Source organism: Talpa occidentalis, unplaced genomic scaffold (genome assembly GCF_014898055.3).
Source record: "Talpa occidentalis isolate TD23 unplaced genomic scaffold, MPIMG_talOcc4v2.1 talOcc4.11, whole genome shotgun sequence".
Lineage (NCBI taxonomy): Eukaryota > Metazoa > Chordata > Mammalia > Eulipotyphla > Talpidae > Talpa > Talpa occidentalis.
The window spans coordinates 1,805,183-1,829,782 of record NW_023601104.1 but is presented as its reverse complement, the minus strand read 5'-3'; the positions used below and the strand labels follow the sequence as shown (position 1 = coordinate 1,829,782).

The following is a 24,600-nucleotide window of genomic DNA, read 5'->3' as shown; positions in this document are numbered from 1 at the left end:
GTATTGCTGTCCCCAAAGCAGGGTCAGTTTGTGCTCCCACCCTGGGGGCCTCTGGGTGGCTTTCCCACACCACCCTCCCCACCCATCATCAGAAAGCTCTTTAATTTTTGCCATTCTAGGAAAATATCTCACTGTGGTTTCACACTTGCCTGCCTTTTCCCCAGCCGGGCTGAGCATCCTTTCATGTGATTACTGGCCATTCGTATTTCCTCTTCTGTGGATTGACTATTCATATCCTTTGCCCATTTTTCTTTTCTTTTTGCCTTTTTCTTATTGATATAAAGGGGCTTTTAGTATATTAGGAATTTTAAACCTTGTCTGTTATGTGTGTTGGAAATATTTTCCCTAGTCCGCCGTTTGTCTTTTTTACTTTGTTTATAGCCTCATAGAAGCTTTAGATCTGTTCCGTCAAATCTGTCAGATTTCTCCTCGGGGCATCTGAGTTTCACGTCTTCCTTGGCCAGGTTCCTGGAAGGATTTTAAGCGGAGTCGGGGGTGAGGTCAGATTTGTGGCTGGGAAAGGTCGTTCTGGCAGCTGCTGTGTGGAGGGGTTGGGAGGGGACTGTGGCCAGAGCACCTAGAGCACCTGAGCCAGGTGCCAGGGTGGGGCTGGAGAGCTGGGGAGGTGAGTTTGGGGGTATTCAGGAATTGGCTGGACAGTAAGTAAAGCCGAGAGGGACAGAGGTAGGACTCTGGAGTGATGTTTTGGCTGAGGGGCTACGGGGCTGATGCTCTCACCACCTGAGCTGGGGACAGGTCGAGAGAGGGAAACGCATGCACCTGAGCGCTCACCTTGGCAGGGACATGTGTGGGTATGAGCACACATGTGCACACACCTGCTTGGCACATCTGTGCTGGGGCTCCGTGGCAAGTGGGGAGAGAGGTTGCTCTTTGTGGAGTCTCTGTTTTTACCAACTACTATATGAGGCAACATGTACACGCTGCAATCTCTAGTACCACGTGACGTGCGCGTTACAGGTAAGGAACCAGACTCACAGAGGTTATGTGACTTGCTCAAGGTCACAGAACTGGCGAGTGACCCAAAAGAGGGTTTTTTTCGCCAACTTAGCCTGGAGCCGCACAGACAGCATTCCTGCCAACAGCACCAAGGAGTCTTTCATTCATTTCTAACTGACCAATCAGTTTCATCAGGGCTTCTTCGGATGAGCACTGGAGCCTGGGTTAGAAACACAGCCCCCTCCATTCCTTAGAAGGCTGGCTGCTAACTGCTCTGCCTCAGTTTCTCCATCCTGGAGATATAGACAATGGCAGAATTGAGTGTGTCAGCTCAGCAAAGTGCTTACCGGAGGGAGGCCGAGCGTCTCTGATCACCAAGATGAAGAGCACGGCAGTGGGCAGCGGCTCACCCCTCGGCGTGCGTGATCTTCGCTTCTGCCCATTCCCGCCCCCTCACCTCACTCCTCTGCCAGCAGTTCCTTGAATTCCCCACAGGAACTGCTTTCACCACTTGCCTTTCAACCTCTGTCCTCTGTTTTCAGGCCCTGAGTCCTCGGCAGACAGTAAATTAAAGCCCAATCAGTCAGCAAAAGCCATTCAGGAGAAAACGATGTGGCGCTCAGGGAGTGCCGCTCCGTCAGGCGCGCCCCAGGCTGTGCATGGCCCAGCGGGGCGGGCTGAGAGCCGGACCGCAGCGTCCTCATCTAAACCCCCTTCCTCCTGGAGTGGAGACCCTCAAGTGTGCTGCCCAGCCAGGGGCCTCTGCTGACCCGCACCCAGCCACCTCTGCTCCAGCCGCCGCTGGGTTCCCGACCCCAGGAGCGTCAGCATCACTGGCTGGGAAACTCGCCCTGGAAGCACAGCGCAGAACAGCGGATTCCTGGTGCCATTCCTTATCCCGCTGTGCCCGAGCCAATCCTGGGGCCACGTGGTGGTGCCAGGTGTCCAAACTGGGTGAAAACCTCAGGTTGCACCCAATTTGAAATTTCTCCTATGCCAAGCAGTTCCCTGAAATCACCGCGTGCACTGTATCGGATTTCTTATCTGACTGAACTCCAGGGTAATGAAGTCCTCGGGGGAAAGAGCGGAGCAGATATTACCTGTCTCTTTGTAGGACTTTGTTTTCATTTGTGCTGTATGCATCGCACCCTTTCATCCTCAGCCAAAATGACGGTGGCATAGTCCACGCAGGGACAGCTGTGCCCGAGGGCGGGCCCCTCCCCAGCGCCTCTGACAGGGGGTTTTAGTGACTGCTCTTTCGAAAGCCCAGGTCCCCCGGACCCACCAAACCTGCCTTTGTTCCAGGGCCTTCTTCACTTTAAATAGTCCCAACGCCCCCCTTGACCCAACCCCCCTCTCCTAGCACATCCCAGCAGCCCTGCAGGCGGCGTAGTGCCACAGTCTCCAGCCACCCTGGCGCAAGTTCCCAATCAGTAAGCCTTCGGAGGCAGGGGCAGGTGTGGACTCCAGGGTCTGTTGCTCATGGGCAAGGAGCTCCGGGGTTGGCCTCACAATGAAAGAGCCTGATGAACTCAAAGAGGCTGTGTCGCCCCCATCGGGGCGGGGGGCAGTGCCCTGTGCGCTGCAGCTGAAGATTCCAAGAAGAAAGCAGTCTGTTCCCATCCCCAGGGACCTCCTCTCTCTGTGTTTCGCTGTCACTGTGGCTCTCACCCTGTTGGGGTTTGCCTTTTCTCCTGAGTCGGCCATCCAGACAAGCCCCTTGGGGACCTCGGGGCCCTCCTGAGAGCTGGTCCCAGACCTGAGTCTGGGAATAAAGCTCTAGGGAGGCTCCAGCCTTTGTTCTAAAGTCAAGTTTAAGCGCGTGAATGTAGGGCTATCGGCCAAGGCCCCCGGTGTCATGGAGGTGCCACCAACCCCACCGTGGCTCACCCCACCCCCACTGTGGCTCACACCCACCATAAGGGGTGTGGGGCCTCTCCTTTCCTTGTGGGTAGGGGGTCCTTCAACTTGGGGATTGAGATCACCTGCTGCCCAGTGAAACCCTGGCTTCTTAGGGGCTCCCAAGTAGAGCTTTGTTTTCTCCTCAGAAAGTCATTCAAACTTGTTCTCAAGCCAAATACATCATGGTTACCTGTCCCCAGGGGGCCAGTGAGCACATAGTAGGGCAGCAAGGTTGTGCCACACTAACAAGTACTCTGATCTCTCAGTGATTTTTTTTTAAAAGATTTATTTATTTTTATACAAGAGCTGGGATACAGGCCAGAGGCGCGGGAGGGTGAGAGGATTCACCAGAGACAGAGCGGGGAGCACAACAAGCAGACAACCGAAATACACCGCTGAGGGGAGCAGCGGGCGCAGCAGGAGAGGTCTGCAGCACCGTGTGGGACCCCCGCCGGCCGGCCAGGATTGAACCCGCACTGCTGAGGCTGTGGACAGCTTCACAGTGCTGCGCTCAACCGCCTGCACCACCGGGGAGGGCCCTCTCAGTGATTTGATGCAAGAAAGCTGCTTCTTTCTCTTTCCATCTGACCACACCTTGCATTACAATGTGGCAAGCGACAAGGGTGGCGGACTTTAGTCCAGACAGTTGCATGGCGACCCAGACCACAGACGCTCTGCTCTTGTAGATCCCACCTGCACCTGTCATTATGCTGGGGATTAGGTTTCGACACATAAATTTGGGTGGGGGTATGCCTTCAGTCCACGTGAGACTGGAATGACGCTCAGCCCAGGAGCACCTCTGCTTGGGGAGACCTGGAAGGGGTTGACTTTCTTCCAAGCTTCTGCTCCTTCAGCAAATGTGGCCGCTGTGGGCCTTGAGGTATACTGACTGTGGCTGCAGGACCCCGGGCTCCCTCACTGGCCATGTGGCCGTGGGCTGCTTCTCTCTGCTTCAGTTTTCTCCTCTGTAGAATGGGGCTATCCGTGGTAGCTGTCTCTCTGAGAATGGTTGTGAGGACTGAATGAGTAATGATGTATAAAGCGCTCATAAAAGTTCTGGGTTTGTGATAAGGGCTCTGATAATGTTAGCTTTCACCACTCCTGTCTTCATCATCACCACTGTCACCATCAGCCATCAGCCACACACTGTCACCATCAGTGTCACCACATCAACGTCATAACCATCGTTCTCATCACCTTCGCCACCACCATCCAGTACCAGATTCTCGTCTAGTGCTAGGGGAGTGGATGTCAAGATCTCTGCTCTCATGGGTTACAGGGGAAATTAGAAAATAAACAGATAATTAAATTAGGATGATAATGGCAAATAGTGGTGGTGCTAAAACAATAAATCAAGCCTATCGAAAACCACTCACCATCACTATTCAGGAGGGAAATGCAAATTAAACCACAGTGAGATACCATTGCAAATCTATTACATCGACTCTTACACAGTTGTCAATACCCAGTGCTGGTGAGTATCTGGAGCCCCAGAACTCCCATTTTTGCTGGTAGGGTTGCAAAATGGTACAGTTGGGTGGTTCTTATGTAGTTAAAAATACAACTCAGCAATCACACTGCTAGGTATTTACCCAGGATCAAAATTTATGTTTCTGCAAAAACCTATATGGGTTTATAAAACAGTGACTTTATTCATAATCAGTAGGAGCTGGAACAACCCAAATATCCTCCCAACTAGTGAATGGATAAACAATTGAAAACTATATGACAATAAAAAAAGAATGAAATTCTGGTACAAGGAACAACACAGTAAATCTCAAACGCCTCGCGCTAAGTGGACAGAGCTACCTTCAAATAAATGAATTAAACAATTCTATTTGCGGGATGTTCTGGAAAAGACAAAACTACAGGCATAAAAAAACAGATCGTTGGTTGCTAGGGGCTGGGGCTGAGGGGAAATGACTCCAAAGGGGCAACACATGAAGATGCTGGGCAGGGGGCATGAATTTGCTCTATACCTTGACTGTGACAGTGGTTACGCGGTTGTCTGCAGCTGTCAAAACTCTCAGAGCTGTGCACTAAAAAGGGTAAATTTTACTGTAGGTAAATTATACCTCAATTAACCTGACTGGAAAAAAAGCTCTCTGTGGGATTGTTGAAACAGGGAAAAGCAAATGACAAGTCAGTCAATCAGGGTGGTGCGACAGGGATGAGGAGGGGCTCCCCACACGGTGGTCAGGGAAGGCTTCCTGAGGAAGTGCCTGAGCTGAGCTGGGCAAGGAGAAGGAGCCAGGCCTGCGCCTCTGGAGGAGAGTCAGGCAGAGGGAGCAGCAGACCGCCATTGCCCTGGAGCTCGGGGTGCTGGGGGCCACAGAGCAGGGCCTTTGTCCTCGGGATGAGGGGGGCTGCTGGGAGGCGTGTACTGAGGGTGTGAGGGTGAGATGGCCCAGGGAGGAGAGGCCAGGAGGAGGGAAACAGCAGGGGAGGGAGAGTGAGCGAGCCTTCCCCCTGGAGACAGGGGCTGGGGTGGGGGTCCCTGAGGGTAATGTGTGTGTGTGTGTGTGTGTGTGTGTGTGTGTGTGGAGGGGGGTGAAGCAGACATCTGGATTGAGGGGTGTGGGGGCAAGGACCTGTAAGCGAAAATTGTAGAAATCAGGGGACAGGATGGAAGGGGAGCAATGGGAACCTCCAAAAGGAGTGGAGCTGCATGTGTGTGTGTGTGCGTGTGTGTGTGTGTGTATACACCTAGTGTGAACAACATTTGCGGGCCTGACCTCTGAGGGCAGTGCAAGATGAGAAGTTTAGGGCTTGAATAGGGCCTTGGATGCCAGGAAGCTTCCACTCCTGGGAGATGTGTCAGGCTGACCACTGAAAGGGGCTGGGGCTCGGGGGTCTGGTGCCATGAGGCTGGCTCTGAAGTGGGAGTTAGTGCCGGCCCCTTCGTAAATGGAACTGGACTAGGGGTCGGGACCTGCGGAGGGGGACCCACCCTTGGCCAGCATCTCTTTTGGTACTAACCTTCCTGTTCTTCCCTCCACAGTGCATGCTGGGACCTCAACGTGCAGGCTGCTGCTCCCCGCATCCCCAGAGGCCAGTCTCTTTGCACTCCTGCGCCGCTGTCTGACCCAGGTAGGAGACAGTGGGGCGGGCTCAGCCTACCTCATGCCTCTGGGCCTAGGGTGGGAGACTCTGGGTGGGGCCCAGACTGGCCTCCAGGGAATGAGCCCCTGCAGGGTGTGAAGGTCAGCAGCAGGGCCTCGTGGGGTGGGGCTCCTGGGCCCCTGGGGGGCACGTTGGCGGCCATCCTTCCTTACCAGGTGCCCCTGGGGTGCTGAGGCCCCGGGACAATCGGGACAATCGCTGCTCTGCCTGGGTCTGTGCTAGCTCAGGAGCCTTGCCCGTACACCCTCCCAGCCCCTTGGCTATGGGCAGTCTCCCACTGGGGGCTCTTCTCCCTGAGCTGTCACTCTGACTTTCCTGACAGCACTGCTCATCTGAAATCCCCTCAGAGCTGGGCCAGAGAGAGGGTGTTTCTCTGTGCTCTTGAGCACCCCAGGTGGGGGCTTGCTGCTTGGGCAGGTTCCCCAGGGACTGGGGTGGAGTAGGCCTAGGCCTGCCAGAAGACATGCAGGCTGTCCAGTTGAATTTGAATTTTGGACAGACAAATCTTTTTCAGCCTGAGTATGTCCCAAATATTGGGTCTTACCGATTTTATTGCTCAATCTGACAACCCCCGCGGGGACTGAAACCCCTTCCTCCTCTGCTCAGTCTTCCCTGCTGGGCGCACCTCTGCTGCCGCGGGGCCCGCCTCCTGAGCCTGCACTGGGTGTCCTGGAGCCAGGGATGGCTGAGCCTGCGCAAGGCCCCAGCAATGGGCATTCCCCCCTCCTAGCTCCTGGGAACAGAGATCGGGGGATGCCCCTGGCGCGGGGGCAGTGTCCTGGCTGGGGGGTGGGGGGCACCCTGAAGTTCCCCGTCTTTTCTTCTCTGGCTCTGACTGCAGAGTCCAAGAGGAGGTCATGGGCCTTTGCACCCGTGACAGGAGCTGTGAGACAGGCGCAGAGATGTGAGAGGAACCAGGAATAGAAAAGTGTTTTATGAGCTTGGAACCCAGAGTGCTCGGAGATGCGGGGCGGGGGTGGAGGTGGGGGTTAGCAGGACTGAGCAGGGCCCAGTAACGAGGGCTTGGAATGGCCTCTATCTGCATTCTTCAATGCTGGGGAGCCATGGGAGTGTTTTTTCTGTAAGCAGAATCATCTTCCTAGCCACCGAGGCAGTGTGCTCTGTGTCTGTCTGTCCTCTGTGTGTCTAGCCTGCTCTCTGCTCATCTGGAAGTGCTTCAGACTTGCAGGTCAGCCCTTCTCATCCCCCAGACCCTGCCCCCAGCTGTTGGTTGTACACTTCACCAGATAGTGGGCGCTTGAGCAACTCAGGTTGGGTCCCCTGAGGACTTTTTTAACCATAGCGGGCATTCATGGACTCCGCCAACCTCAGCTGCGCGTGGTTAATCTGTGGATGTGGGACCCACAGAGACGAAGGACTTACTCTCAATTATATTTGCAATTTCCGCTATGTGCGGGTGGCGCGTCGGGCTAACCTAGCCCGTAGTTGTTGCAGGGGCAATTGTATTTCCCCTCCCCCCAGACTTTTTTTTATACAATCATTAACATTTTTCAAAGGAAGAACGTGGGGTTCTATTACTTACACTGTTCTGTCACTTGATTTTTCACTTACCAGGACACTGGAGATCATTCCAGAGTTCTTCCCTATCTTTTCACACCCATTGTGTGGATGTCTCTGAATGACCTGTCCATTGTTAGTCCTGTCAGTGACCATCAAGGTGCTTCCAGTGCTTGAATATTTGTAAATCTCACTCAGGGAACCTCCCAGTTGTACATTCGTGTGCACTTGAGTTACGGTTCCTTCAGGAACACTTCCAAAAGTGGGCCAGCTGGGTCAGGGGACATACACGTCTCCAGATTTTTTTCCCAAAGATTTATTTATTTATGCATACAAGAACTGGGATACAGGCTAGAGGTGCAGGGGGTGAGAGGATTCACCAGAGACAGAGTGAGGAACAGAACAGGCAGACTGACCGAAATACACTGCTGAGGGGAGCAGCGGGCGAGACAGGAGAGGTCTGCCGCACCATGTGGGTAGCTCCCTGGCCGGCTGGAGATTGAACTCGTGCTGCAGAGGGTGCGATAGCTTCATATGCTGTGCTTAACCCCTTGCGCCATCCAGATTTGATCTGTACAACCACAGCCACCTCCAGAAGGTTGTGCTGTCTTACCATGCAAAGACGCATCATCAACGCACCCTGCCAGCCATGGCATCATCACTTATGTCCCTGATAGGTAAACAGACTTGACTCTACATGTCTTTGCTCGCTAATGGGGTCGTGCGCATTCCTGTATGCTTGTTGGCTATTTCAGTTTCTTCACTTGTGAATTGCCTGTTCATATCACACCCTTGGCTCATTGCTCTATTCCTCTGTCCAGCCATTCAGTAAGCAATCACTGAGCACCTGCTATATGCTGGCACAGCTTTGATTAGGGACCTAACAGTGAACAAAACTGATAAAAAAACATATTGCTCCATGGAACTTGCTCTCCAGAGTGGGATAAACAACCAAGGAGAAACAGATATGTGAAATACAATTGTGTGAGTGGGTGTTATGGGCTTAGGAGGAGAAGGTGAATAGATGAGGGTTGGGAGGTGCTGGATAAGTTGGATAAGGAAGTCGGGAAGGCCCACAGGGGGTGCAACCCAGGAAAGGCCTGTAGGATGTCACGCGGAGGCCTGGCACCTTGAATTAGGAGCAGTTCAAGGCTCACAAAAAGGCCCAGATGAGGCGGGTGTGGCTGGAAGGGTGGGTAAGGAGAACTGGCGAGGTTGGCCAGGGAGGGGTCAGGGACCCTGTGGGGCCTTGTGGGCCACCCTAAGGACTTGGCTTTTACACAGAAAGGAGGAAGCCATGGAAGGTTCTGAACAGTGATGGGGCACTGTTAATCAGATCACTCTTGCTACTGTGAAGGGGGCCAGGAGGAAACAGAGGGATCAGTCAGGAGCTGCTGCAGTGATCCAAGGAAGAGATGGTGGCAGCTTGGACTGGGGTGTCTGATGGACAGGGAGAAGTGGCTGATTCTGGGACCTGTTAATGGTAATAGGATTTGTTGACAGATAGGATGAGGTGTGGGGCTGTCATAACCAAACAGTAGGGACCAAGGGACTCACTCAAGGGACACTTGTAGAGACTGGGAAGTCCAAGATTCGGGTGCTGCCTCAGTGCTTGGAGTGCCTCTTCCTGGCTTGCAAATGTCACCATTTCACTGGGTGCTCACATGACCATTTTATGCGGTGAAGGGAGTGGGGTGGAGATATGGGGGTGCGGGTGTGGGGAGCAAGCTCTGGTGTCTGTTCTAAGGTCACTAATCCCATCGTGGGACCCCACCCTTATGACTTCATCAGTTACCTCCCAAAGGCTCTCTCTCCAAATACCATCACATTGGGGGGTTAAAGGTTAAACAGGGGATTTGGGGGGCACTTCCAGGGTTTTAATCCTCCTTACTAGTAGGGTGCGTTGCCATCGACAGAGATTGCACAGAGATGGGAGAAGCAGACTTGGTGTAAGAGAAAGGAGCTCAATTGTGGGCAGGACTGGCTACATCGTGGGTGGGGCCCAGAGTGCAAGGGAAGTGGGCCTTTAAAATGTCCATTTAAAAAAGTCTTAAGAACTTCAAAATGGTGACAAAAGAGCATTAAACCAAGCCTGGGCCCTTCTGAGTGTGTCGCTGCCTGGGGGACACATCTGTGAGCAGGCCCAGGTTGTGAATGTGTACGGGGGAGGTGCCAGCAGACACCCCAGTGGATATGTGGTTTCAAGCTAGAGGTAGGAGGCTAAAGTTCTGCAGACTAGTCTGGGTGAGATATAGGAATTTGGGGTCATCAGCATAAAGACAGTCTTTAAAAGCCGTGAGGTTGGGGGGTATCTCAAAGGATGGGCGTAGGGAGGAGAGAGGAGGACCATTCCTCCTGCACTTAGAGGCTGGAGAGCTAACAAGGACCTGCAGGGCTGACGGACCAGTGGATGAGAGCCAGGCAGGTGTGGTGTCCTGGAGGCCGAGGGCAAGGCGTGTTTCAAGCATGAGGTCTGGCAAGATGCAGACTGAGCATCGATCATGCATTAGCCGTGGAGAGGTCACAGGTAACCTTGGCCTCGGGGGTGGGGGTGGAGGTGGGGAAATGCATCTTGTGACTTGTAAGAGCAAATTGATTTAGAAGAGGGTAAGGGGTTTAACCCTTTCTCTGCCATAGGTTGCAAATCTTTTTCTCACTGTTTGTGGGGGTTTGGTGATTTAAGTTAAGGGTTTTGGTTTTTTATACCGTAAGTGTTTAAGATCGCCCGTGGTCAAGTTTATCACTCTTTGCCTTTGGAGTTTCGGGCTTACCTACTGCGAGTTTTTGAAAAAGCTGTCCTGTGTTGTTTCTTAGCTGCTTATGATATTTAAAACCATTTTACCCTCTAGTTCGTCTGGAATGCTATTAGTTGTGGGGTTCGAGGTAGGGAGTGTTTTTTCCCCACAGAAACTCCATTCCTACCCTCTGTTCCATGTCTTCTTAGTCCCGCGACCGTCCAGGCCTTGCTCATCCATCCCATTGTCTTTGCCTGGGGAGAGATTTAGGAAGTTGCAAGATTAGGTTGGGGTGGAGTGTGGGGGGAAGCAGACACGTGGCCTTTGGTGAGGGGCCATGCAGACGGAAGTCAGGGAGCAGGAAGCTCTCGGATATTGAGGGCCTGCTATGCCACAGCCCTGCTCGCGGCTCGGGAACCTGCAGCCGAGAGAGGTTTTAGCGCCCGCCTGTCTCGCTGCCTCACCTCTTAGCGGGTGGGGCCGCGCCTGGAAGGCAGCTCTCTCCGATCCCACGCCTGCATCCTGTCCATCCTAGTGAAGGGGGTTTCGGGAAGACTGGAAGGATTCCAGGCACAAAGTACTGCCACACCCCACTCCGCATCCCCGTCTGCCATTTGGCTGGGTTTGGAAGGTTTTCCCATTTCCAAGAGCAACCTGCTAACACCAAAATACTCCTGGCAGGGAATCACACGTTAAATTTACAGCTAACGTCTTAATTATCAGTTAACACCTCTGTGGGGATTAGCTGGCAGCCAGCTGAGGACACTGAGTGGGGGCCCGGTGTGATGTGGGTCTGGGCTGGGAAAGGCCAGGAACCAGGAACGGGGAGGGGTAAAAAGGGGGGGTTTGGGTGTGTGACTGGGACGCAGCATTTCACAGCTCTCTCCTGGGCCTCGGGGAAGAGGGGGAGGTGGAGCTGGACCCTTGTGGGAGGGGAGGGGACACGGGAGCTGAGGGAGTAGCACACCGAGGAGGAGGCAGGGCAGCTACTCTCTGGAAACCCGGGGCAGACGGCCATTCGGCCACAGCCACATCCTGGTACCAGAAGAGGCTTGTGACTTCCTTGGTCTGTCTCCAGGAGGTGAGCTACCCTAGGCAGAGCTGCCTTCTCAGTCACTCAGAGCTGGGCCCGTCTCTGACACCCGCAGACAGATCTGGCACCCAGTCCTGGGGTGTCATGGGAGGAGAGGGGCTGAGGCTCTGAGGGTCAGTCTTTATCGCCAGAGGCAGGGCTCAGTGTGTAAGTGGGGTCAGAGGTCAGTGTGAGCAGAGTCAGAGGTCAGTGTGTGAGCAGGATCAGAGGTCAGTGTGTGGCCAGGGGCAGGGCTCAGTGTGTGACCGGGGTCAGCAGGGTCTGACCTGGTGGCCACCCAGGTGGGTGGCTGAAAGCCTTAGGCTGAAAGAAATTAAAGCGGGGGCCCTAGGTGGGCACCAAACTGCTGTCCCCTCCACTGGGGCCGGGGCCAGTAGAGCAGAGAGGAGGCGTGACTGCTTGTCTAAAGCTGGGCTTTCTCTCCTTCAGGAACTTCCCTCCACCTTCACTCTGCTCAGGTGGGGACTGATACGTGTTTGGGGGTGATGGGCTGTCTAACTACTTCAGCACATCGTGGGGCTCTGGCTAGCCTCCTGGGACCATGCGTGTAAGGACTGCCTCTCCCTGCCTCCTCTGCCCGTCAGCCCTGACCTTGCTCCCCGTCTCTGGCAGTCAGACCCCGGGACACCCACACCCTTCCAGCTGCAGGCTGGCCCAGGTCCTGGGGACGCTGCCGTCAGCACACCTCCACCTGTCTCCTCATTCTCACCTGCTGCTCTCGCCAAGGTGCTGCAGGGGCCCCAGGAAGGGGACAGGGAGAGGAAGTGAGATTTTACTGTGAGGTCAGTGACTGGGAATAGGCCCTCAAGGGTGTGCCAGGAAGGGGCACTGGTGCCTCTGGAGGTGCTGGGGTCTGGCCATCAGGAGCTGGGGACAGCTGGGAGGTGGAAGGGGCCAGATGGAGACTTTCATGAACCCTCTTTAGCAGTTCAGACACTCCCTAGGGACATCTGGAGTGGACAACAGACACTCCATCATTTTGAAAATACTGGGCTCCTACATTCCAAGACCCAAGGTACAACTGTGGCCAAGCGGAAGTAGCTCCCGCCCTCATGGAGCTGGTGGTCTACGAGGAGCTGTGGCTGAAGGGCCCTGCCCTGCCACCCTGCCCCTCCTCATGTCACAAACACAGGGTCTCATGGAGCAGGTTCTAGAAGCCTCCTGTCTTTGAGGGAGCTGAGGGAGATGCTGAATGAAAGAGAGATTTCTTTCTGCTGATGGAAAGTTCTGGAAGGGAGAATGGCTGAAACAGGTAGAAGCTGAGAGGAAGGGAGAGAAGATCTCTCAGAGAAGGAGCCCCTCCCTTTGTGGCTCACCCACCAGGGCAGAGAAGAGGGCTGGGGCCCGCAGGTACAGCAGCCAGGTAATCCCATTTTGCCCACGACGGTCTCAGTTGTAGGTTCTCTCAGCCCCAGACAGCTGGCCACCCTACAGGAAAACTACTTTGTCCCCTTGAGCCCCAGCCTCTGCCCTTTACCAACCCAGAGCATCCAGTCAGACCACAGTGGGCCTTTGAGAAATGGGGTGTCTAGGTTACATTGCCAGCTGTGCCCCGGAACTGTGGGCTCCCTGGGGGTATGCAAAGGAGGAAGGGGCACAGCTCCCTGCTGTGATTGAGCTGCCTTCAGAGTTCCCCAGAAGGATGGAGTCCATTTCGGCCAGTGGACTCGATTCTGAGGCCCAGGAAATGCAGGGGGGCCTTGAGGCAGGAAGCAGCAGTACAGCTGTCTGTCCTCTTGTCTCTCCTCCCTCTGCCCATGAGAGGCTGCTCCCCCACTGCCCTGGTCCTGAGGCCTTGAGGCAGAAGCCTCGCTTCTCTTCCCAGTTCTGCCTCCAGCTTGCCATGTGACCTGGGGGCAGGTGACCCTGACCCTGAACCTCCATGGCCTCTCCTGAGACTCGGCTGTAATTTGGGACCAGAACTGGCTGAGGGAGGTTTTGCAGAGCACGAGATGGGCCTGGATGAATGTGTTGGCAGGGTCACTTATGGTTCAATTTCTGCCCTTGGGGTGCCATCTCTGGGGCCCACAGAGGGGGGCCCACCTTATACTTCCATGGAAGAGACAATGGTAAAAATTAGAGATTGAATATTGGGGGCCTCAGCCAGGGCTGGGCTGTGGGTATTTGTTTGTTTGTTTGTTTTTTTTTTAAATCAGGATAGTGCCAGCAGCTCACACTGCATCTTTTTTTTTTTTTTTTAACATTCATTTATTTATTTTATACAAGAACCAGGGTACAGGTCAGAAGCGCGGGAGGGTAAGAGAATTCACCAGAGCCAGATCAGGGAGCAGAACAGGCAGACGGAGCGAAGACACTGCTGAGAGGAGCAGCGGGCGAGGCAGGAGAGGTCTGCTGCGCCATGTGGGCCTCTCCCTGGCTGGCCAGGATCAAACCGGCGCTGCAGAGGCTGCAGACAGCTTTGCAGCACGGCGCTCAATTGCTGCGCCACCAGGGATATGTGGGTATGTTTTATCCCATTTAAATAATTTGGTGTTTTTCAAGTTTAATTTACATACAATATATAATTTGGATATAATTTACATGCCTTAAAATCCGCCATTTCAAGGTATACATTCCAGTGATTTTAGTATGTTCCCAAGATCATGCCACCATCATCATCGTATATCTACTTCCGGAACATTTTCATCGCCCACGAAGGAAACCTCAGAGCCATTAGTGGTCACTCCCCATCCCTATCCCCAATCACTACTCTACTTTTTGTGTCTTTGGATACACCTGTTCTGGATATTTCTTATAAGGGGGGCTATGCAGTGTGTGGTCTTTGTAACTGGCTTCTTTTACTTAGCCAAATGTCTTCAGGGCTATCCCTGGTGTAGTATGCATCAACACTTCATTCCCTTTATGGCAGAATAATATTCCCACTGTATGGGCATACCACATTTTGTTTACCCATTCATTCATGGGCACTTGGGTTATTTCCACTTTGGGACTATTGTGAATAATGCTGTGAACATTGGTCTGACAGTCTTTGCTGGAACATATATCTCTGTTCTCTTGGGTCTATTCCCAGGAATGGAATTGCTGGACCTGAGTGACTGGTTTAATGCCTCAGACAGGGCGCTATCTCCCCTCCTCACATCCTGCCCTGTTGCATTACCTTTGGCCCTTTGCTCACTATCTTTTCCTCCCTCGCTCCTGTAGGAATCTAAGTTTCCAGCCATTGATTATTGAACAGTGGTGTTGGGGAACAGGAGTCTATAGGGGCCAGGGAAGCCTACTGACCTAAGGAAGGGATCTTGGAGGGCTTCCTGGAGGAGATGCCACCTGAGCTTAGCTTAGGCTGAATTGACATTTTCTAGGGTAAAAGGACGAGGAAGAATGCTCCTGATGGGAGGCGAATGCAGGGAGGCGTGAGACCACCCCCAGCGCTACCTTCATGGGCAAGCCCTGGAAGATGCGGCTCCAGGGACTTTTGACTCACCTTCTCTCCCTTCTTCCAGCACCTACCTTCTCTTGTCTTTCCTCTGTCTCCATCACTGCCGTTTGCTTATGGAACTGAACATAGTGGATGGGCTAGAGAGGAGAAGGCGGGAGAGGAGGGGATTGAGAAAATGCCAGCATGAGTTTTAAGCTCCTGGGCTGGAGGGCAGCTGAAAGATGGGGGATTGTGATCCTTCCACAGCTGGGGACTGGCAGAGTCCAAGGACCTGGGGCAGAAGTGCCATACGCCAGGACACTCCATGTCCCCAAATGGCGTGTTTTTTCCCTCTGTCGGGGGCAGGTGATAAGTGGGAGGACCAGGATGGAGGCACAGCTTATTGAGGGGCCCAGACCCCGAGACGCAGGCACATCCTCCCAGGTTTCTGCTCTGCTACCTAATGGGTAATTATACCCTGACATGCACAGAGGCGAAGAAGGGATTTTCTGTGAAGCAAAATCTCCCATGAAATATTCAGGCCACGCTGAGATTTGCTTCCCAGCTGCCTGATCACTGTGCTCGGCTTGGCCATGGCTTGAGAGGCCACATGTGGAAGGCTGCGTGGGGCTTTTTATTTCCTTCTCAACAGGGAGCGATCTCCATGGGCTAGGAAGAACCTTGGCTAAGAACCTAAGACGCGGCGCGCCTGTGCGCATGCACGCGAGAGTGTGTCTATTTCTAGCCTGTGTGCTTTCATTTGTGAACTTGGCCATGCGTGCGTTGGGCATGCGCGTTCATGTGTGCCTGTGGCTGGCGCCCTGGCTCGGGCAGTGCCTTTCGCACAGCTGTCTGGGTTGTCTCCGAAGACACCTTACAGCAGAGAGACCCCCGTGCCCTGCTGCACTGATTTGTGGGAACGGGGTATGGAGGACCACCCGTGTAGGAAACCCCCCATGACCGGTATGGCAGGGCACACGGGGCTTGGGGTGCGAGTTGAGAGCCTTGAAGCCCTCAGAGGCCGAGGGGCACAGGGACACCAGATGGCAGCCTCCTGCTGTCTACATGGGCCAGGCTTTGCTCTCTTCTCTGATTTCAGTGTTTGGTTTCCACCAAGTTTGGAGTGCTGATGGGGGCCAGGGTGGGGAGTAAGTTTGCTTCTGAGAGCTCACTGAGCTGGGCCTGGCCCGACCCTTTGTGGTTGCCTCCAGCCACGGCCTCCTCTGGTCTATGAAGCCCCTGTGTTTGAGCCAGGGGGCCCTCGCACCCCTGTTCCCTCTTCTGCATTGCACAAGGCAGGCCTTATGAGGAAACAGTGATCCCAAATCACCCTGGAAGGCCCGGGGTGAACCAGAGCCAGCCCCTTCTCCCAGCGCTTGGACCCTTTGCTCTCAGCTCCTGCCCTGGCCCATGGGGGAGCGGCCCCAGGCAGAGGAGACGGGCCCCGTCCAGTGATGATCCAGTGAGCGTCTGCGCCCTCCTCCCCTCTGTCACCACTCAGTGTTGTCCTGGAGAGCGGCCTCCGGCTCTTTCCATCTCACATCAACAGGCAGGGACGCAGGAGGCAATAATATTGGCGTCCATCATTGATATTTCCTGATTGTGGCTGTAATTAGCACTTCTTCCGTGGAGAGCCCCGATCCAGCAGACAAGTGGAGAAGCTCCAGTTTATTAATGTCAGCCATTAGTGTCACACTGACAAGGCTGGGGGCAGGGGGTTGGGGGCTTGGCATGTGGCCTCAGGTGGAGAGAAGTGCTCTGAGTAGCAGGCCCAGAGCCCTTTCCTTCTTCCCCAGACTCTTTCTCTCCTGGAGCACAGCCCACTGGATCCCCACCCCCACCCCCACACACACACCTGTCCCGTGTGGCCCAATGGAGTTCACTTTCCAGGTTGCCCTCTTCACCCCGGGCCCCTGTGCAGCCAGGATGGCTGGGGTTAAAGCAGGGCTCACATCCCCGGGGGAGCCAGGCCCCCACACTACATAGAGGCTTCATCAGAGAGCCTCCCCGGGTAGCCCCCCACCCTCCCCCAACATCCAGGAGAAGGCCGGTCCCTGTGTGCCCGCCACCTTCCAGAGCCCCGCATGGCCCCACAGGGAGGCGAGAGGTCACCCCTCATCACAGACTGTTCAAGCAGAGGCTAAGACTAGCCGGCCCAGACCTCTGGGGCCCTAGCTGTCCACCCCCCGCAGGCCTCCCAACTCCTCCTTCCTCCGGGGAATGGTCTTCTGAGGCCCTACCCCTGCCTGGGCCCAGGGCTGCCTCCGCCCAGATCTCTCTAGATTGCTTGGTTCCTTGAGCAGAGGACGCTAAGCCAACCACATCCAAAGAGGCTGAGCCACTCTTTGCCATCTCCCCCGCCGCCTTTCCTGCCAGCCCGCCTGGGTGCCGCATGCCCGGAGTGGTGGCGACAAGCTCTTCTGAGCTCACATGACGCAGGTGGCCCCTGCCCGCGGGCTCTGGCGTGCCAGCTGCTCCCGGGTGCCACACGCCCTAAGGCAGGGGCCTTCAAACGGGTGTCTCTGCTTGTTCTGGGACATGGCAGAGTGGCCCACGTGCTCACTTCATTCATTCATTCATTCATTCATTCATTCACTCACCACTTACTGGATGCTGTGTGCTCAGTGCCAGGCCCGGGGAGGGTCTTCCGCATGCTGAGAGGGTCTGGCCATGCACTGGGGGACCTCACAGCCTAGTTAGCACAAAAGCAGAGCTGACCTGATGGTGGAGGGTGAAACGCCCCCAGGGGCGGCAGTAGTGAGGCATTGCGTAGGCACAGGCAGGATGAGGGAGGAAGGCTGCAGGGAGGAGGCAACAGCTGAATAGTTTCATCGGGAGAAGAAGGTGTGTTCAGGCCGACGGAGAGGGAAGGGTACCTCAGACAAAGGAACAGCCTGTGCAAAGGTTCAAGTCTGAGAGAGCAGATTGATTTCAGGAAAAGGCAAGGAGTTCAACTACAAAATCACAAGGTGGGTGGACCTGGTTTTAGACATGGGGGGCCATCCAGGGAGCTATCAGAAGGAGAGGTGGCTGCTGAGGACCGCTGGAGGGCTTGTGAGGACAATCTCTAAGGACCAGGACTTCTGCCGTCGGTCACAGGCCAGGACATGTGGTGAGGAAGCTCAGTGCCTCTCCTTTCCTGCTGAAGTAGGGTGAGGCACAAGCAGGCTTCCGTCATGGGGAGGGGGGTGTCCCCCACCGTGGTGATTGGGCATGCTATGAAGGGAAGTGGAGAAGCTCCAGTTTTTTGGGTTTTTTTTAAAGATTTATTTATTTATTTATTTATTTATTTATTTATTTATTTATTTATTTATTTATTTATACAAGCACTGGGTACAGTCAGAAGAGCGGGAGGGTGAGAGAATTCACCAGAGCCAGAGCGGGGAACAGAACAGGCAGACTGACAAAGTACACTGCTGAGGGGAGCAGCGGGCGGCAGGAGAGGTCTGTGCACCATGTGGGACCCTTGCCGGTGGCCGGGGATTGAACCGGTGCTGCAGAGGCTGCGGGCAGCCTCGCAGCCAAGGGCTCAACCACTGCGCCACCAGGGGAGGCCAGTTTATTAATGTCAGCCATCGGCGACACACTGACAAGGCTGATGGGGGTGGGCAGGCTTGGTATATGGCCTTAGGTGGAGAGAAGTGGTTCTGAGTAGCAGGGCCTTGAAGGGGTATGTGGTGCAGGGACACCCTCATCATGCTGGGAAGCTGCTGTGGCCTCAGAACTCAGGTTCTGCGCAGTGACTGGCCTGTCCAGACTTGTGACTGCAGCTGTGTGCTCCTGTACCCCGCTCCCAGCAGTCAGTGCTCAGCCCTGATAGCCACCCCTCCAACGGAGTCAGTCCTGTGGGACAGAAGGGACCAGCTGCCCAGTGGATGCAGGGCCCTGCCCCGGGTCACACATGCCCGGGGGGGTGAGCTCCAAAGGGACCAGGTTACCCATCCAGGGCAGCATTTGGGAGAGGAGCTGGGAAGGCCGACAGAGAAGCTTCTTTCCACAGCCTTGCTGCTGAGAGGTCTGTAGGTTGGACTCGTGCACCTGGTGTTCTATCTCTGGGGAAAATCCTCCCATGAGAGAACCCAGCCCCCCGCCCCCCGCCGCCATTGTCATTTTCAAGGGTACATACATACACGTGTCCCCCGTGTGCCCATGTGTACACAGCTCACACTCATGTGGACAGGCCTGCCATGTCTGTACATGCAGGCTATGTGTGATGCTGTGCCCAGCTGTGTCCATGTGTCTGAGGAGCGAGTCCCAGGGAGACAATTCTGTATCCCCATGTGTACACAAGAGCCCCCAGCCCAGCCAGCAGCGCCCCAGGACACACCCTTTTCCTCCCAACACAGCCAGAAACCTCCCAAATGTGCGCCTGGAAGACCTGGGCCCAGCATCACCCTGTTGCTCACACAGTGCCCTCTCTTCCCCCAGGCGCTGAGGACGAGCTTCCCCAGGGATGGCACTGTTGGCCTCAAGGTGACAGCTCAGGCTTGGAGGGGCTGACCAGCTCTTCTCCGTGCTCGCTTTCCTCTACCCTTGCCTCAGTGCTTCCTGGGGGCCGCTGTGCGGCCCTGTGGCAGGGAGTTCCCTGCCTCTCAGGGCAGCACCTGGGGTGACCCGTAGGACTCTGCCCAGAGAGGCAGGGGGTGGTCAGGGCAGACCTGGGACTCTCCCCAACAGCCAGGCCAGGGCCCCGCTCCTGGTGGCAAGGTCAGGCCCGAGGATTCAGCGCCTCTCACCTTATTGTCAAGAGCATATTTTAGCCATTAGTGACAGTGGCAGGGGATTTGGGAAGGATTTCTCTCTCATTTCCCAGAGCTTTCAGCTCCCTGCCTCCCTTTCCACCCATCCGCCTGCCAGGGCTGAGGAAACACACGCGCGCACGGGCACGCGCGCACGCGCACACACACACACACACACACACACGCGCGCTGGGTGTTCCTGTGTGGCTGAGAGAGGGAGAGAAATCTGGGTCAATCTCTCAGGGAAGGCTCCGCAGCAGCTCCTCACCTTCCCCAGATGCTGGGGCTGCACTCTTGGGCGTGGCCCCAAGACCAAGGCCTGCCCTCCTCCTGCCCCAGCCTGCCCACGTGCCTGGTGGCCCCAGACAGCCTGCTCTCTCCTCCCTGGGCCTCCCTATCCAGGACCACACACTTAGGCCTCGGCCTCCCCCATGGCCAGGCTCCAGGGCTCGGGGGGGTCATTTTTGCCAGGCTCTGTTGACGACATGAAAGGGGACAAGCTCTCCCTTCCTCGCTGGACCCCTGAGCTTTAACCCCCATGGTTTGGAGACTGAGGGAGTGTTGGTTTTGGGAGCTGGAGACCGAAAAACTACTGCTAATGGATTCCGTGCAGTGCAGCAGATACCAGGGGCCGGGTAGGATGGCTGAGAGGCTGGAGGGGGTTTCTGAGAGAACAGAAATACAGCTTACGACAGCACTGAGATTTCAGAACGGACTTGGACTGAGGACTCAGCTAAACCCCGAGTGGTTAGATGGGTGCCTGAGCCCGGTCTCGAGCCTGCCACACCCCATGAGCTCAGGTCACTGAACAGTCACTGGACAGGGTGGCAGAGGGAGCTGGTGGAATTTCCCGTTTAGCTGGGAAAGCTGGGGTGTGGGGAATGCCGTGGTTTAGGTCACTCTCAGCTTAAGTCGCTGGAAGCTTCCCCCCAGCCCTGGGAGACACCTAAACCACTTCCTTCTTATTGCCCCAGCGCACAGCTCCCAGGTGGCCCAGCAAATCTCTTCCTCCTTCACCCAGGATATGACCCGGGCTCCTGGGTGCTGGCCTAAGAAGCTGGGTGTGAAGAAGGACTTCCTGCCACTGGTGGGGCAGCCGTGGGTCTGGACAGGACAGATGCTGACAGTGTTGAGACTGTCAGGTGGAGGGGTCCAGGCCTCCCCGACTCCCCCAGAGTCTGCTGGGATTGCCTCTGTTTTTAAGCATGGCTGTGTGTGTCCTTTGTGGGGGCTGGCCAATGAAATTCAGGGGTCACTTGTTTGGGGGCATCTGTGCTGTGTGTGTTGTGTGTGTGATGGGGGGGTACACGTGCATAAGGCGGCTCAGGAGGCCCTCAGGAACTTAAGACTCCTGCAGGGTGGAACTGGAGACTGCCCCACCTTAGAAGAGGCCCAAGGACAGTGTTTTAGGCTGTGGGGAAGCAGGCGGGCCTCCCTTTACTCACCAGCCACTTGTGGAGTGGAGACTCAGGCAGGGCATTTAGGGGCATTCTGGTGAGGGAAGCTGGTCCTTGGCCTTGAGGCGGGGAGGGGCAGTGAGGGATTAAGAAGTTCAGGGAAGAACTTTAAAAGAGGGTGGTGGAGTGTTAGGATTTGAGAGGCGGAGTGGAGGGCAGGGGATATGATCTCCCCCGATGGGGCCCCCAGAGCAGGACTGGGTCTCCTCCGTCAGACCTGGGGTCCTTGTGGCATCCTCTGGGCTCCTGGGCAGACCACCACCTGCTTGAGAAGCTGTGGGAAGGAGCTGGTCCCTTGTGCCCAGAGGCCCCAGCCTGGTGTGACCTCACCCAGACATACCCTTCCCTTGCTTCCTGCAGCCCCAGCCAGGGCCAGGGATACACACGCACACGTGCATGCACACACGCACACACGCATGCACGCACACGCACACGCACATGGCTCCTCCCTGATCAGTAGGAATGGGTAGGCTGTCCACCTGGCTGTTGGTTATTTCGCAGGAGGTGTTCCTACCTTGCCCCGCCCTCTTCTCTTTCACTCAGAGGATGGTGCTGTGGGGCTGAGGGGTGCAGGGAACCAGGCTGGTGTGGTGTGGCCAGTGTCCGGAGCAGGAACGACCCCTGAAGCCCGGGAAAGAACTGAGAGAGCCTCTCCCCGCCAGAGCATTGGCCCTCGGAGAGTCTCCAAGACCCTCTGGGAAGGCACAGCCGTTGTGCAGCCAGGGAAATGGAGACCCGGGAAGGTGAAGGGTGCGTGGGTGCCTGTACGGAGGGCCACCCTGACCCAGCTTGAACAGTCCCTCTGGGAAGGGCAGGGGGAATAAAGGAACAGAAATGGGGAGGGGTGCGGATCTAGGGCGGTATGGGATTGTGACTAACTATTCACCTAGCAAACAAGGTCTAGGCCTGCCGAGCCAGAGAAGGCCTTGTCTCAGCTCTAACTTGGACGATGGCCCACCTGGAATGAATTGGCCAGCACGGTGACTTCCCTGAAGCCTCGTGTGGCCCAGCAGTGCAAGCTGTGCATTCCCATTTCATAGATGCGCAAACTGAGGCCCGCAGCGAGGCCTGATCAAGGCATGTGGGCAGGTAGGAGCAGGTGCCCTCCCCCACTCCCAACACCCTGAGCCGGGGGCTCTGCTCATGCTTTGAGGATAGCGCTGAACTGGGTCTGCTTCCTGGGCAGGCCAGACCCTGTCTGTAGCACTCCAGGCTTCCCTGCCTTCCCTATTTGTTCCTCGTGCTACCAAGACTTCCTTCTGCAAGTCTGACCACAGCCTTCGTGCTTTCACTTCGCCCACCTTGTCTTGTGGGCCTTGTCCCTTTGCCCACCAATCCCTGACGTGCCCAGCACCGCGGGGAGTATGTAGCCAGGCTTGGGCACAGGCCTGAGCCCTTGCACCTCCCTCCCGCCGAGCTGGAGAAGGGCTCTGTGCCCTAGGTCCGTGTCTCAGCCTCTGGCACTGGCTTGGTTGAGGACAAGGGCTAGACCCGCAAGCCCTTTTTTTTTTCATTGTTCATTTTTTAAAAAATTTATCTATATATTGCATTCTTCATTTTTGTACACCGTATGCTTTCTCCTCTCAGGTGCAGTCCCTGCGACACTCCCACCACCACTTCACCCGTGTGCCATCTCCACAGTCCCTTGGGCTCTTCCCTCCCTGATTTTGATCCCTCTCCCCTCTCCTTCCCTGCAGAATGTCTCTGATTTATAGTTGCTTATTGATTTTGATTTTTAATGTATTATAATTAATTTTTTCCTGATCCCTTATTTGGCCCCTTTATATTCCTCCTATAGGTGAAACCACCCAATATTTTTCTTTTTTTTTCTGTCAAGCCCTTGAAGGCTTTTCATCCCTACTTTTTACCTTCTTCACCCAGGATAGGAAGTTGTGGGTGCCTTAAAATCTGATGCTCACAGGTCAAAGATGTTGCTTATCATGCCCCCACTCACCTACCAAGCTCCAAATTTCCCCTTATCACAATAGCCACTGAACTCCGCATGGGCGAGCAGGAAGCAAGATGGTTTTTAAACTAATTCATACTACAGTGTGAGTGATTGATGGCAATTTATCCTGTCTTTGGTATTTGGATTTCCACAGAGGAGCAGTAGAGCAGTAGTATAAATAATAATGATCACTAACATTTTTTACTGTATGTCAGGCACTGTCACTAACACTGTACATGTAGTAAGTCATTTAATCCACTAACACAAATGAATTTCTAATGGGTAGGACAATAAGGGAGGAATGTTAGGGGGTGGTGGAGAGTAAGAAAACAAGAGGAAAACCTCTCCTCCGCCAAGCCTCTATCCCAGCTGCTACTTGGTAGAGAGAAGACAATCTAGTTGGCAGCCATGTCAGGCATGTGCTTGAGGTCCCCTTGGGAGGGTGAGGGAGGATCTGCTACACCCTAGGGGCTCATAGTTCTCCCAGGATGCTGGGAGCGGGGAGGGTGAGGCGCCGGTCTGGGCTGCCTCCCCCCAGGATCTCAGAGCACCTCTTAGAGGTGCCTGGGTGCTGGGGGTCATCACACAGCCACCTTGAGGAACTGTAGACCATATCCTCCAGGATCTCTGAACCCCTCCCAGTTTTGCTGCCACTGGCCACACCCTTGATGCTGCCCCAAGGTGAGTGTGCCCTAGAGCCCATCCATAGCTCATTACAATGTGAGGCTCTAATGAACCCTACAGGATGAGTGGCCCTGGGATGAACACCCACATTTTTGGGGTGGGGAAACGGAGGCTCAGGGGTGAGAAATGACTGCTGAATCCTCCTGTCCAGAGGATGACCCAGTAAGCTCTGGAAGTGAGGGGCGAGGGGGAGCTTCTTGCATCCTAGTGGGATCTTTCACCAGATCATCATGTGCCATAATGTGCCAGAATGGTGGCATTTCTGGCCCCTGGCTCTCCACCACACCCCCTCTTGGAGAAGGCCTAGTAGCTGTTCCTAGGCTCGCTGCCTGGTTATTCAGTAGGTGATTGTGAAGACTTCCATTATAAATCTCCCAGGGGTGGCCAGCAAGTCCATAGGGCTAGTTGCCGCTGCCCACGCCATTCCATCCAGCCTACAGTGGTAGTGCCACTCATCTGTCTGTCCAGGGGAAGGTGGCTGGCCATCCCTATTTCTCCCCACCCACACTGTGTGCAGGACCCCAGGGACTCTGAACTCAGAAAGGAGTAACATAGTTCTTAACTGACCACCACCAACTGCTGTGTGGTCTCAAAAAACCATCCCCTTCTCTAGGTCTCCATGTCCACAGCTGACATGGATCTGGTCACATGGCCTTGAGGAGCCAGTGTGACCAAGTTGGGGAGTGGCCGGGGTAAGGGTTCAGATAAAGGCTCCTGTGTGACCCATGCTCGGGCAACCTCAGGGTGGAGAGCAGGGCATGATTGCACCTGAAGTCAAGTCAGGGAAGACTTCCCAGAGGAGGTGGCACTTAGGTTGAGCCCTGAAGATGACTAGATTCCCCCACATTTGTGGGCAGAGACAGTGGAGAATGGTATTCTGGGGTCGCTAGAAGAAGCCCCAGAAACAGGAGCAGCCTGGGGTCTTAGGGTTGCTTACTTGTAAATCTGACCACACCAACCCCCTGCTTACACCCTCCAGGGGCTGCCTGAGGCTCTAGAGCTAAAGTCCACTCCTCAGGAAGCTTGAGAGGCCTGGTGAGATGTAGTCCCTGCCAGTTTCTTCAGCAC

The 24,600-nt window shown here is 55.1% G+C and overlaps 1 protein-coding gene across 1 annotated transcript in view; it reads left to right on the top strand.

Moving 5' to 3' along the window:
* Nucleotides 1–24,600, top strand: part of LINGO1 (leucine rich repeat and Ig domain containing 1) — a 73,424-nt gene that overhangs the window by 5,714 nt on the left and 43,110 nt on the right. The window contains exon 2 of the mRNA XM_054700019.1: nucleotides 5,861–5,949. The gene's annotated coding sequence lies outside the window, so the exon portion shown is untranslated. The remainder of the gene's footprint in view (nucleotides 1–5,860; nucleotides 5,950–24,600) is intronic.